Source organism: Wolffia australiana, chromosome 4 (assembly GCF_029677425.1).
Source record: "Wolffia australiana isolate 7733 chromosome 4, ASM2967742v1".
NCBI lineage: Eukaryota > Viridiplantae > Streptophyta > Magnoliopsida > Alismatales > Araceae > Wolffia > Wolffia australiana.
Window position 1 is genome coordinate 1217134 of NC_135838.1, and position 13109 is coordinate 1230242.

The following is a 13109-nucleotide window of genomic DNA, read 5'->3' on the forward strand; positions in this document are numbered from 1 at the left end:
GAGGAAAATTTCACTCGCGGGAATGGAAGCATTGAGATAAATCTCCCACAGACTTATTGTCAAAATCACATGAAATATCTGATGGCGAGGACGCCAACACATCACCATCGGACGCGTCGCCATGGTCAACCGAAGTCAACGTCTCCGCCACGGATATGCCACCACAATCAACCGACGTCATCACTTCCGCTATGGACATGCCGCGACCGTCCCCGCTATGCACGTCTCCACGCACGCACATCAACATTCCCGCTACGGACATGCCACAACCATCTCCGCTACGCACGTCTCCACGCACGCGCGTTCCTTCGCGCATCATGATACGTCGCCAACGGCAGATCAACAACCTTGGCGTGACATGAAGCACGTCTCGTCTTTAATTTCTCGTCTTTAAGTTGTATTTTCTCTTTCCTCCAAGGCCTATATGTATAGGCCATTGTTTCAAGAAACAGTTAGGCAGTCATATTTCAAGAATTGAGTTTTGTTTAACTCTTCTTGGAGGACTGCCCAAGCCTCCCTATCTCTCCAGCCCTAGCGCCGCCGCCGCCGCCTCGCACCGTCGGCCTTCCACCCCTCATCCTTCCCCTCCTCTACATTCTCCCCCTTCCTTCCCTTCTCTCTTCTCTCTCTTCCTCCCCCCCTTTCTTGTCCCAGGTTGCTCACCTAGGACCGCTCCTAGGCCGCTCCAGGCCGCCCAGGCTGCCCGCCCAGAGCCGCCCAAGGGCCGCCCAGGCCGCCCCTACTAGGGCCGCCCAAGGCCGCCCCCAGGCTGCCCGCTTAGGGCCACTCAAGGGCCGCCCAGGCCGCCCCGACCAGGGCTGCCAAGGCCGCCCCCATGCTACCCCAAGCCGCCTGCCCTCGGCCGCCCAAGGGCCGCCCAGACCGCCCCTCAAGGGACCGCCCAAGGGCCGCCCAGGCCGCCCCTGCCAGGGCCGCCCAAGGCCGCCCCCAGGCTGCCCACTTAGGGCCGCCCAAAGGCTGCCCAGGCCGCCCTAGGCCACCTGCCTAGGCCGCCCAAGAGCTACCCTAGGCTGCTCGCCCAAGGTCGCCCAAAGGCCACCAGGCCGCCCATCCAGGCCTCCTGCCCCGCCTCGCTAGTGTCTGCACTCGTCCGTCTCATTCACCACCAGGGCCGTTCAACGCCCGGAACGTCCAAAACCCAGCGTCCAGTGGGCCTCTCAACACCCAGATTCGCCCAGCCTCGTCACGATCAGAATTTCCCGCATCCTCTTCACGCACTACGGTGCCGAGGTACGCCTGAACTCTTTGGTGTCGAAAGTGTTCTCAGTCCAGTCTTTTCTTGAGAAGTTTCCACCGCCGTCAGAATCAGATTTGGTTTGAATTTCCCACTTCCCCCCTCTCTTCGAGTGTTTCTTCGTGACGCGAATTCAGGTATTGATTTCGGTGCTTAGGCATTGTCGCGGTAGGGGAAGACAGTACTCTCGTCCTCGATAAGGGTCGGAGCTGCACCACCAGCTTTTCATCAATTTTAAAAAACCGAATTCGACCGTGTGGATTTCTATGGACTGTTTTATCCCTCCCCTACCCTAACCTTCCATTGTCGTTCATCCATCCATAACCTTTTCCCGTTATCCCTGCCGTCCATTCCTTAGTTGCCCTGCATCACTAATCGCCCAATCCTTGGTCGTCCTGCATCAATATCTCAAGCAAAAGGCGATACAGTCCCAGTCGTATGTCAATGGTTTGTTTCTTCATTTCAGGCCAATAGTAAATTTCATTTTTAATGGGAATACCCTCCATGGAATTTTTGTAACCTCTTATCCTGGTGTACTTCTCACATCCTCATCTACTTGGAATCATCTTCTATCTTGTGCCTCAATAGAGGTTCTATCCAAGAAAACCTGAGATAGCCCTCTCATATTCCCATCCTTCTGATGATCTTTCTATCAGTCTTCCTCTACTATCGCTATTTTCTCTGATAATAAATCTTGGTTTCTTATCACAATGGACCTGCAGTTTCAAGACGCACGCGAGAATGATGAAGCAGGGAGTAAAGCCTCATTAGAAATAAAGGGATAAGTTCCATTGGTAGTTGAAGATTGGACTTATTGGAATTCATAACGACAACCATAGGAGAATGGGATTCTTTAATCCGAAGGGACAAGGTCATGTGGCTGACTTCTAATCCTTCTGTCCTTCTTCTACTTTTCCCCTTTGGAAATATCTCCAAGAATTTTATTCTTAGGAACGGTTCTAGATCGTTTGAAATTCCTATTTCTCAGTAATATGCTTTGGGATTCATAACAAACAAGGAAAAGTCCTGGCACTTTGGCAAGCTAGCAAGACAAAGCCAAGGAAATTTGGATGAACATGAAAAGGGAGATCTGGACTCTGCTGAAGTGGACTTAAATCATCAAATTGTGGGCCTCAATTATAGTTTATTGATGCTGCTGCTGGACCACTCTCATCATCCCACCTTCCCTCCCTATCTCAATGTTCATCTCGCTCTCTCTCTGTCTCTATCTCTGTCGTTCTCCCACTCTCCCTCCCTATCTCAATCTTCATCTCTCTCTCTCTCTGTCATTCTCCCACTCTCCCTCCCTATCTCAATTTTCCTTTCTCTCTCACACTCTCGTTTTCTCACTCTCCATCCCTCCCTTTATCTTCATCTCTCTATGTTGTTCTCCCAGTCTTCCTATCTATCTCAATCATCATATCTCTCTCTCTCTGCCGTTATCCCACTCACCCTCCCTATCTCGATCATCATATCTCTCTCTTTCTCTGTCTCTCTCTCTGTGTTGTTATCCCACTCTCCCTCCCTATCTCAATATTCCTTTCTCTCTCACACTCTCATTCTCTCACTCTCCATCCCTCCCTTGATCTTCATATCTCTTTGTTATTCTCCCACTCTTCCTCCTATCTCGATCTTCCTTTCTCTCTCACACTTTTATTCTCTCACTCTCCCTCCCTCTCTCAAACTTCCTTTCTATATCTTCCACTCTTATCGTCTTCCTAACTTTTTTCCCTCTCTTGATCTTCAACTCTTATTGTCTTCCTAACTCTTCTCCCTCTCTCAATCTTCTACTCTTATTTTCTTCCTAATTCTTTTCCCTCTTTCACTAGTTTATTTGGTCCAACTATTTTCTAATTTTATTTTACCATTGTAGCTGTGGCATGTGGGTGCTGCTGATGTGATTGCAAATGTGAGCTAAAGACATGACCTGAAGTCAAAAGTTTTATACTGGCAAATTTTGTATTCATTTATTTAAATATTACATTTTTGGGCAACGGAACCCTAGAATCTGAAGAGATTGGCGACGGAGAGCAAGGACAACATAGGGTGATAATGATGTTCCGCGGCATTGGTGTGGGATCGATGATGATGACAAACCACGCTCGACGGTGATGTTAGTCAACGGTGGATGACGGCGCGAGAGGTGGACGAGGCTTGAGGAGGACAACAGTCGAGGCCGTCTGGGGGTGGAAACCCTAGAAGGGCGAAGGAGCGCGCCAGAGGAGCAGGACAGTGATGGTCATCAGCGACACTCAAGGGTGACACCGTAGAGCATAATGGGCAACCAGCATACGTTATCGTAGTTTGTCGGCCAATCCCTAGGTGATGATTTGATGGCAGAGCTCAACAGCTGTGACATTGATGTTATTTGATAGTGGAGCGATAGAGCAACATAGACAATGTCTGGGTAGAAGCACATAAAGAGAGTACGCTTGGGCTCGACGGAAGAAGGCGGAGATGGTTTGTCCCAGGTTGTTGAAGGAGAGTTTTCAGAAAGTAGAGTCAGGGAGAGGCAGTCAGGAAGGGCGACCCACAATGACGAGGAAAGGTGGAGATCAATCAGCGGGGGTGGTTTAGGGTGAGGACACGTCAAGAGTCCAGGTACACTTTTGTGAACTCATTGATTCCTTGGGGGAAGGGGAAAATGATGATGACAAAGTGTATCTAGGCACCGGGAAAGGGTGAAGAGTAAACAATGCCTGGTGAGAAGAGCCCTCGAGGCAAGATACATTCTAATTCAAGAGTTTTTCTAGACTTAGTTGTCTTTGGGGGAAAGGGGTCAACGACGTGGGAGGACGCCCATAGGCAAGGGAGAGAACATGAAAACTAGAGAGAACTTGTGGCATCAGCAAGATTACACCTTGAAGTAGACAGAAGGGCTGAAGGCAATTGACGACGGGCAGACGCATGGTCGAATTGATAGAGTGGTGGGCCGAGGGGATGACGATAATCTCAGAGTGGACTGCCATCGGTAGTGTGATAATCCCAAATTTTGGTGTTTTAAATAATGATTTTTAGACTTTTTTTATCTTATCAGTGTGTGAGGATCTGAGATTATTCAACAAATAAAATTACCTCACTAACCTAGGGTAAGTAAGGGTCGAACCACAAGGAGCAGGTATTTCAGTTTAATTTCTATTTCAATTCAATCAATAGTTGTTTTAAGATTTAATAGATTTAAGATTTCAATTTTTAGAGTAAGAATAAAGATTCAATTATCTTAAAAAGATTTAATAATTCAAAATTTTGAATTATTATCTCAGATAGATCTGGACGCGTAGTGGCGCCCGGCGCTGCGCGTGTCGCGGCGCGCGGCCGTGCGCTGCTCGTGTAGCAGTGCTCGGCGCTGCGCGTGTCGCGGTGTACGGCCGTGCGCTGCGCTGTGGCGCCGGCTGTGCTGTGCGCTGCGCGTAGTGGCGCCAGTGCTGCTGTGTGTCGGCGCGGCGCTGTAACAGCGCATGCTGCTGTGCGCTGCGCTGCTGTGCGCTGCAATACAAGAATCCAATGCTTAGTTGAAATTTCAACAAAGTCTTAGATCTGCTTATCTCCCAATGATATTGAAATGATAAATATTGAACAAATTTGGTTGGATAAGTTAGAAAGTTACAATCCTGTACTTTCCAACCCAACTAAATCTGTCTTAAAAAAGAATAATTAAGCAATTACTGAATTCTAAGAAATCACATTTACCTTGTGTCACACCCCTTGATCGGCTTGGAAATGATCCTCCTCCTTAGAATCTTCTCAGCTTTGCTCCTTCACTCAACTCAATTGTTCATCAACAATAGAGGGTCTATAGAACTTTGAGAACAAAACAACACTCCACTCTCCCAACGAAATTTCTAGACAAAACTACACATTGTTTTTGAGATAGTATTTATAATATTTCTTCTCTCTAACTGCTTGGAGATTTGAATGGTCCATATTGATCTCCATAACTGCCACTTGACTTGGTGTATGTTGCTCCATAACCGCTATTTTGACTTGGTCCAAGCGCCCTTCTTTGATTCATTTTTCGCCCATGTATACTATCTCCAATCAATTTCTGTACTCATTTAAGCAATAAAACATAAACTCTTGTCATTTCATGATAATATATATGCGTAAATGATGGCATAATTTATGATAAAACTATGTTCATCATAGTGTTAGACATCAAGTGTCCAAGAGAGCAACGACATGACAGAGATCTCTAGCACAATGGACTGAGAGGTAGAGGGTGGTCGCAGTAGCGAGGAATCCATAGTCGAGATTGTGATAGGGGTTTGATGGTGTTAGATACAATATTAAGCATGGCACCGGCTCCAACTCCATGGCGTAAGTGTTGGTGGAGTGAAGAAGAGAAGCTAGGAGGGGACGACGCCAATTTGACGTACCAAAAATGGGGAGTTAAATTTGTTGTTATTATTTTTGCTTCAATCAAATAAAAAAATTAGTTTGTAAACTTACTCAGAATTTTATAGTGTTGAGTTAGGTCGTCTCCGCAGGGATTGGCTCTTAGGGTCAAATTTATTTAATGATTAGAAGAGTAAAGAGAGGAAGGAACTTAGGAGGATAATACTAAAAGGATTTTATGTGATTATTAATATTTCAATAGTATATAAAGAAGTGTTCATGAATTTTTAGATGACGATTTAATTGAGATGTAATATAGCTTGAAGGAACTGTCCACAATAGTGAGATACAAACTCCACTAAGTGTTTGATGTAATGTCTATGGGAAAAGAAGAGAGAATTAAATAGTGATTTTATAAACGAATTCCCATCTAAAGATTTTATTTGGATCTCAAATTATATATATATGCAGTAGATGTGTATTAATGATTTTGGGAAATTTTTGTAGAATTTTTCAGATTGGATTGGCCAGAGAAAAATAAGAGTCAAATATTGAAAATGAAGAGTTCGATAAAATGCCTTAATGGAGTTTTCGATTTTTTTTTCTTTTGCTCAAAATTGAATTACTTCAATTTTAAGAAATGGATTGAGGATGATTCCTCAATCATTTCTTATAGTTATATATCAACTAAAAATAACCAATTTGTATTTATTTACCCGATTTCTGTAGTAGGTGGAGGGTGCCGACGGCTCCTGACCCCGTCTCTGGCCACGTCGTCCTTCAGGTAAGCGTTCTTTGATCTTTCTTTGAATGTCTCTCACTTTTAGATCTCCCTTCAGGTCACAGACCTGTCAGGACCGACGACCGATAGAACCGAGAAGAGAATGACTGGAAATGTGGCTCCATTCAAGAAAACTCAGATTTTCTGTCTTGAAATTTGGCGGCGAAAGATCATTTTTAAGGAAATTTTGAAAGTATTTTGTAGGTCAGGAGTGTTCCAATGACCTTCCTAACCGATATGGGACATTCCTGCTGCCGTCTACGGCGACGAATCGTTGCCGGAATTACTGCTCTAGGGAAGGTCCGAACTGCCCCTAGAGCGTTAGATCCATGCCGTGATGGTTCAATGGTAGGATTTAACCGTAGACATGGACCCTCTTTAGTTCTGATGGACCCTGCTTTTTCAGTGATAACTTGCAAATTAACACGATTAATTAATGAATTTTACATTATATTTATGTGTTTTAATGACTATATTTGCATGTTATCATATTAAAATAAAGATAAATCACTTACACTTTCATTTTACTATTATTTCTGATTTTTTATCATTTTTAACATGGAATTTAACCTCATTTCAGTGAAGAAATATTTTTTGCAGGGCTTTAAATACTTGGCTAAAGGTTGGTAAGCGTTTTTCTAATTTTTCTGGAAATTTTCCATATTTTTATATAACTTTTTGACCATTATATAGCCAAGAAATGATTTTTATATATTTAAATAATACATATTTAATTTATTTGGCATTTTATAATGTATTTATATATATACTAAAGGGCATCCACGTCATTCGCCCAAAATTCGGGCAAATGAGTGGATAATTATTATTAAATAATAAGAGAGAGAGAGAGAGAGCGATTGATTTTTTAAAAAAAATAAGGCCACCGACATGCACGTGCGTTAAAAAATTAAGCAGCGTGCATGCGGCGTCGAGTTGCCGCGTGCATTAATGCACGCAGCAACCGACATGCACATGCATTAAAAAGAAACGTGCATCTGGCGTCGAGTTGCCGCGTGCATTAATGCACGCGACAACCGACAAGCATGTGCACTGATAAATAATAATATACGTGCATGCAGCGCTGAGTTGCTGCATGCATTAAAGAAACTTTTCTCTTTTTATTGCATTTTTATTTCACAAATAACGGGAATTAACCTAATTCCCTAGCTCTCAATTTTTCTTGTCTATTTTGTTTCAGTTTATAGCTTTTCCAGGAATAAAGAAGAAGAAGAAGTACAATTCGCACACAAAACGAGATGTCGGATCATCATTAGTAAGTTCTTCAAAGATCACGCCTAAGCAGGTTTGCAATTCTGAACTTCTGAATTACAATTATGATCCATTCCCATGCATTGAGGACATTGCATAATTTAGTGGGGGAGAACATTTCATGTGCTTAGGAGTGCAAACTTTTGTTTTTTGTGTCATATAAATTCCATGTATAATTGAAAACCCACCTTTAGGAGACCTTCTTCATCCATGAATTTGAATTACATGTGTAGGGAAGTTTGGCTTTATATAACGGATCATGTTCATGCAAAAATAAAACAAACCTTGATTTTGGATAATGTGGGAGTCAATTTCCAAATGGCTAGGGTATCTAGTGGGTGTGTATGGGATAGGAAAATCAAAAGATTGAAGCACTATGACTCAAAATGGTAGAGAGTTGTGTGAATTGAGGAACCCCACCGCGCCACCATTCACTGAGCCGATCCTACTTGAATGTTTTTATTCTTTCATTAAGTCAATCTCACTTTAGGGTGGAAGATAGGCATTTCTCCAAGTCTTTAAGCACATAATTTCCTTTTCTTGATTCTCCATCTATCTTGCCATGCCATTCCACTATGTCATTCCATTTGTTCAACCATGAGCCATATACCTATCCACTTTCTTGAACTTTTCTCTAACCAAACAGCCTTTCATGGATGGTAGCCATCTCCCAAGCCATTCTATCTCCCTTTCCATGGGATCACCTTTATCCCATCTGTATCACCATTTCTGTCTAATTTTACTCTTCAATTTCTTATTACCTCTTCTTCTCTTCAATGATTTTACATAATGCCCTTATTAGAGTCAATGATAACTCCATTCTGTTTTATTTTTCACAATGTTTAGTATTTTCTTTACCCCTTACAAAAAAAAAAGAAGAAAGAAAGTCATCAAGTTCAAGCAAAATATGAGGAAAATTAAAAAAAAAAAGGATTTTTGTGATAGGCATTGTTACTACATTAATTTTGTTTCAAGTTATTGAATCTAGTAAGGGCATTACTCATGATTTCTTTCTTTCTATTTCTTTCTCATTTGTCTAAGTCTTCGGAGAAGGCAACCTGAAATGATATATCATTGATGAAACCTTTTATTCGAAATCCATCTCTTCCCCTTTGAGCATGCTATCTTTCGTTCATTCTTATTCTCTGACCCATGCCATCACACTATTTGATATTCTGCGCTAACTGGGAGGCGGAGAATGTCTAGATTTCATCTTAGAGTTAGAGGAAACTTAGTGGGGAATTTTAACACAAAGTAGCCGCTACCCGGAAGAGAGTGATCTTGATATGAGAAGCGAGAGGTCCACCACTTGAAGAGTGCAGTGAGGAGCATTCTGGATCTTTCTGGAGAGAAGTACATCTTTCTATTTCATTTCATTAGCTCTACCCAAAACCAAGAGGGATGGCACCTATATTCCTGACAATGGTGGAATCCAAATTGTCGAGGGGAGTTTTGTTTGAGCATGTTATTGATAATCCTAACACTTCATGCAGATGAATGAGGATTGATGGATGAAGAAGTCATCTAAAGAAATAATGGTACATTGCTAAGGGACTAGCAATGATTTAAGTGGGGGGGTATGATAACTTGCAAATTAACACGATTAATTAATGAATTTTACATTATATTTATGTGTTTTAATGACTATATTTGCTTGTTATCATATTAAAATAAAGATAAATCACTTACACTTTCATTTTACTATTATTTCTGATTTTTTATCATTTTTAACATGGAATTTAACCTCATTTCAGTGAAGAAATATTTTTTGCAGGGCTTTAAATACTTGGCTAAAGGTTGGTAAGCGTTTTTCTAATTTTTCTGGAAATTTTCCATATTTTTATATAACTTTTTGACCATTATATAGCCAAGAAATGATTTTTATATATTTAAATAATACATATTTAATTTATTTGGCATTTTATAATGTATTTATATATATACTAAAGGGCATCCACGTCATTCGCCCAAAATTCGGGCAAATGAGTGGATAATTATTATTAAATAATAAGAGAGAGAGAGAGAGCGATTGATTTTTTTAAAAAAATAAGGCCACCGACATGCACGTGCGTTAAAAAATTAAGCAGCGTGCATGCAGCGTCGAGTTGCCGCGTGCATTAATGCACGCAGCAACCGACATGCACATGCATTAAAAAGAAACGTGCATCTGGCGTCGAGTTGCCGCGTGCATTAATGCACGCGACAACCGACAAGCATGTGCACTGATAAATAATAATATACGTGCATGCAGCGCTGAGTTGCTGCATGCATTAAATGCACGCGGCAACCGACATGCACGTGCACAATTTACGATTTTTAAAGTCGTTAGTGTGTGCATTTAATGCATGCGCTAACCGACATTTTTTTTTTAAGAAATCGACGCAGGTAAGCTTACCGTAATTTTTTATTATTATTTTAGAAATAACGCAAGTCAAAAATTGCGGCTAACCTTGTCCTTTTCTGCTTTTGAGAAAAATTAAGTAAAAAGGGGTGACGTGGCAATTTTATAGCCATTTAAACTCAGGAATCGATTTCCAATCATTGCGGGCGGCAAACGCGGACAACGACGTGTCGACACGTGATCCGAGAAGGCAAAAAATGAGAACAATCATGCCGACCAATAGAAAAATGCCATTTCCAAACTTCTTGGAGGAGAGATAAATAAATCCAACGGCCTAGATTAATCCTCACTAAAACCTTGATATCTTGAGATCTAGACGTCCGATTGGGCTGAAATTTTGAGGGTAGGTTTGTCTTTTCTCTGTCTACAATCAAGACGATTGGATCTTTAAATGGAGCTCTGGAAATGGGCAAAAAGTACTTTTTGAGCATGCATTCTGAATATTCTTATTCGAATAATAATTAAGAAGGACATTGAAGTATCCGGATAGAATAGCACTATCTAGCCTCATTCATATGATGAGTATTGTCGTTCTTATAGACATGAATGTGAAGAAGCTAAGGATAGATAGTCGGTGCTCTTTAGTAGAATGAGTTCACTGAATTGATTCGTATGGATCCCTGAATGGTATTATACTAAATTGTCAATAGATTTAATTCACGTCACGATTGTGTAGGTGGTCCATATGCCTAACATACCAAAGACGTCCTTTGGATGGACATTTTTACTTTGACTATGACCTATGAGTATCTAATGATGGGATTCTAAATAGTCTTAGTTCCGGTACATCTAGAATTTTACGAAGATGATTGAGTGGTCAAGGTTGGATTGTCCACCCTCGATATAGGAGGTGAAAGCTCAAGGAAGATGATGAGGTGAATTTCTTAGCCAAGGTAGTGAAGAGTTCGCCGATAATTTCTAAATACATCATTACTAACTCAAATGAGTGATTAGGGTTTGACAGTTGACCATACCCTAAGTCCTAGGAGTGTCAAGTGGATGAGAAAATATATGTACATGGTAACCGATGATGACCAAGTTCTATGAGTGATTCAATACACACTCATTTGTATCTTCTAGAGCACGAGGTGTAGCTTGGCACCCCACATGTTGGAGACTCAACTTATTGATTTGATTAAATCTATCCAATATTAATTAATATATATGATGATATAGTTAATTAATTTGGAAGTCTAATAAAGGTTATTGGGCCCTTGGAGTCGTTAACTAGAGTGATACATGGGGCTAGAAGGTCACGTGCAAATGGTCTTTGGACGTCAAAAGATATACTTAATTTTGGGGGTTTTATGAAAAATACCCACTTAGTATAAATAAGGGAAGGCCTTGAACAAAATTCACATATTCCAGAATTGTTCAGGGGCCTTCCCCTTCTTCTCCCTTCTCCCCATTCCTCATCTCCACTCTCGATGTGATGGGGATGATGCAATGACGATGACGGAGGGTGAACTAAGTTCGCAAGGGTGAAGGAGGAGATTCAATGATGGAGGACCATCGAGAAGCTCCTAGTCAAGCCTGCCAGCAACCGCAACGTGATGCCCAAGCCGATGCGAAGAACCCAACATTCAAGTACACGGCTTGACGACGGGTAAATTACGCATCTTATTCCAAGTATTTCTTTATGTGTAATGAATTTCAAATGGGGCCACCTGTTTAGGCCTTTTTTTTATCTTGATGTAATTTTTTTATTGGCCCATTAGGAAAAGGTCTCTCACTTGGACCTTTCCTCTAATGGCCCATTAGGCATCCACCTATATATAAAAGGGGGGGATGCCTTAATGGAGAACTGGTGTGTCATTTGGAAAAGTTAAATTTTCGAGTTAGTGGTCTTGTTCATTTTTTTCCTTCTCTTCTAGTAGTGGGTCCCATCTAGATTTCCTTGGAGCAACGATTACCGTTGAGTCTTTCATCAAAGAAGATGCAACTTTCATCAATCTCCACCAAAATGGTCTTGTGAGAGGAGGATCTGTCGTCGTGATCTTTCCAACCTGTTGGAATGTCAATATCCCATGTCTGATCCCTCTCTGGTGAGTCAGAAATGTGGCACTATCCTTGATGAAATTTATCTACCGGCGATTTAATTGGGTACGATGGCAACCAATGCATCTTGCTTGAAGAAAATTTCAACTTCTAGGTCAATTCCGAGTGCTATTGTATTCTTATTTGAGCAGATTATGGTATCATTCTAATCCCGAACTCCACGACCCTGATTTGGGCCCGACTTGGTTGATACTGATTTCATATGAGCACTTCAGCATGTGATCATTGTAAATTACCTGCTTGCCACCATTGTGCCCCAAAGGCATAAACTTTCATTGGTGTTGAACCTCAGAGATCAAAGAATATTTATTGATTTGAGCTAATGTATCTACGATCCACCGTGCTGTTTCCTTCTTCGGCCATTGCGACCCCTTTTATTCTATCGATATTCCTCAACATTTGCAATTTCCAGGGATTGTCAAATTCCATCAATTTGCGACATGTTTTCAACAACCAAGACTCCAAGCATCTCGATTGAAATAGCTTGTTACGTCATTAGTCGAGAAACAATCTTGAAAATCATTGCTCCAGTATTTACAAGTCGATAGTTAATCACACCATCCGGAGTATCATTGATCACCATCGACTGGGTCATCCGCTGCAGACCTCTTATCAATTGTCCGGTCGCAAACCATCACTAGCAATTCCTGGGCATTGACGGACAAGGACGAAAAAAAAATTCAGATCCAGTTCTTCCCCATTGTTTCCCTCTAATTTCAGCATAATTACTTTCTTTAGTGTCGAAAACATCATTCCTCTACCGGAGAGATTTCTTTATGTAGGATTAACCTCTTTGACTTTGAATGAGAATTCTCTTTCTTGGTGTCGGTTTAGTATTGTCTCATACAGGGTTGGAACATCTACGGGCAGTGATTGCTCATCTCACCTCATTCAAGTTCGTGACGGTCCCTTGGTCATTGGGAGCCTTTCGTATTCTAAGTTTTCATCTCGAATGTCCTATCGGGTCTAAGATCTTATCCGACGGCAATTGCGTATTTTAAAATTTATCA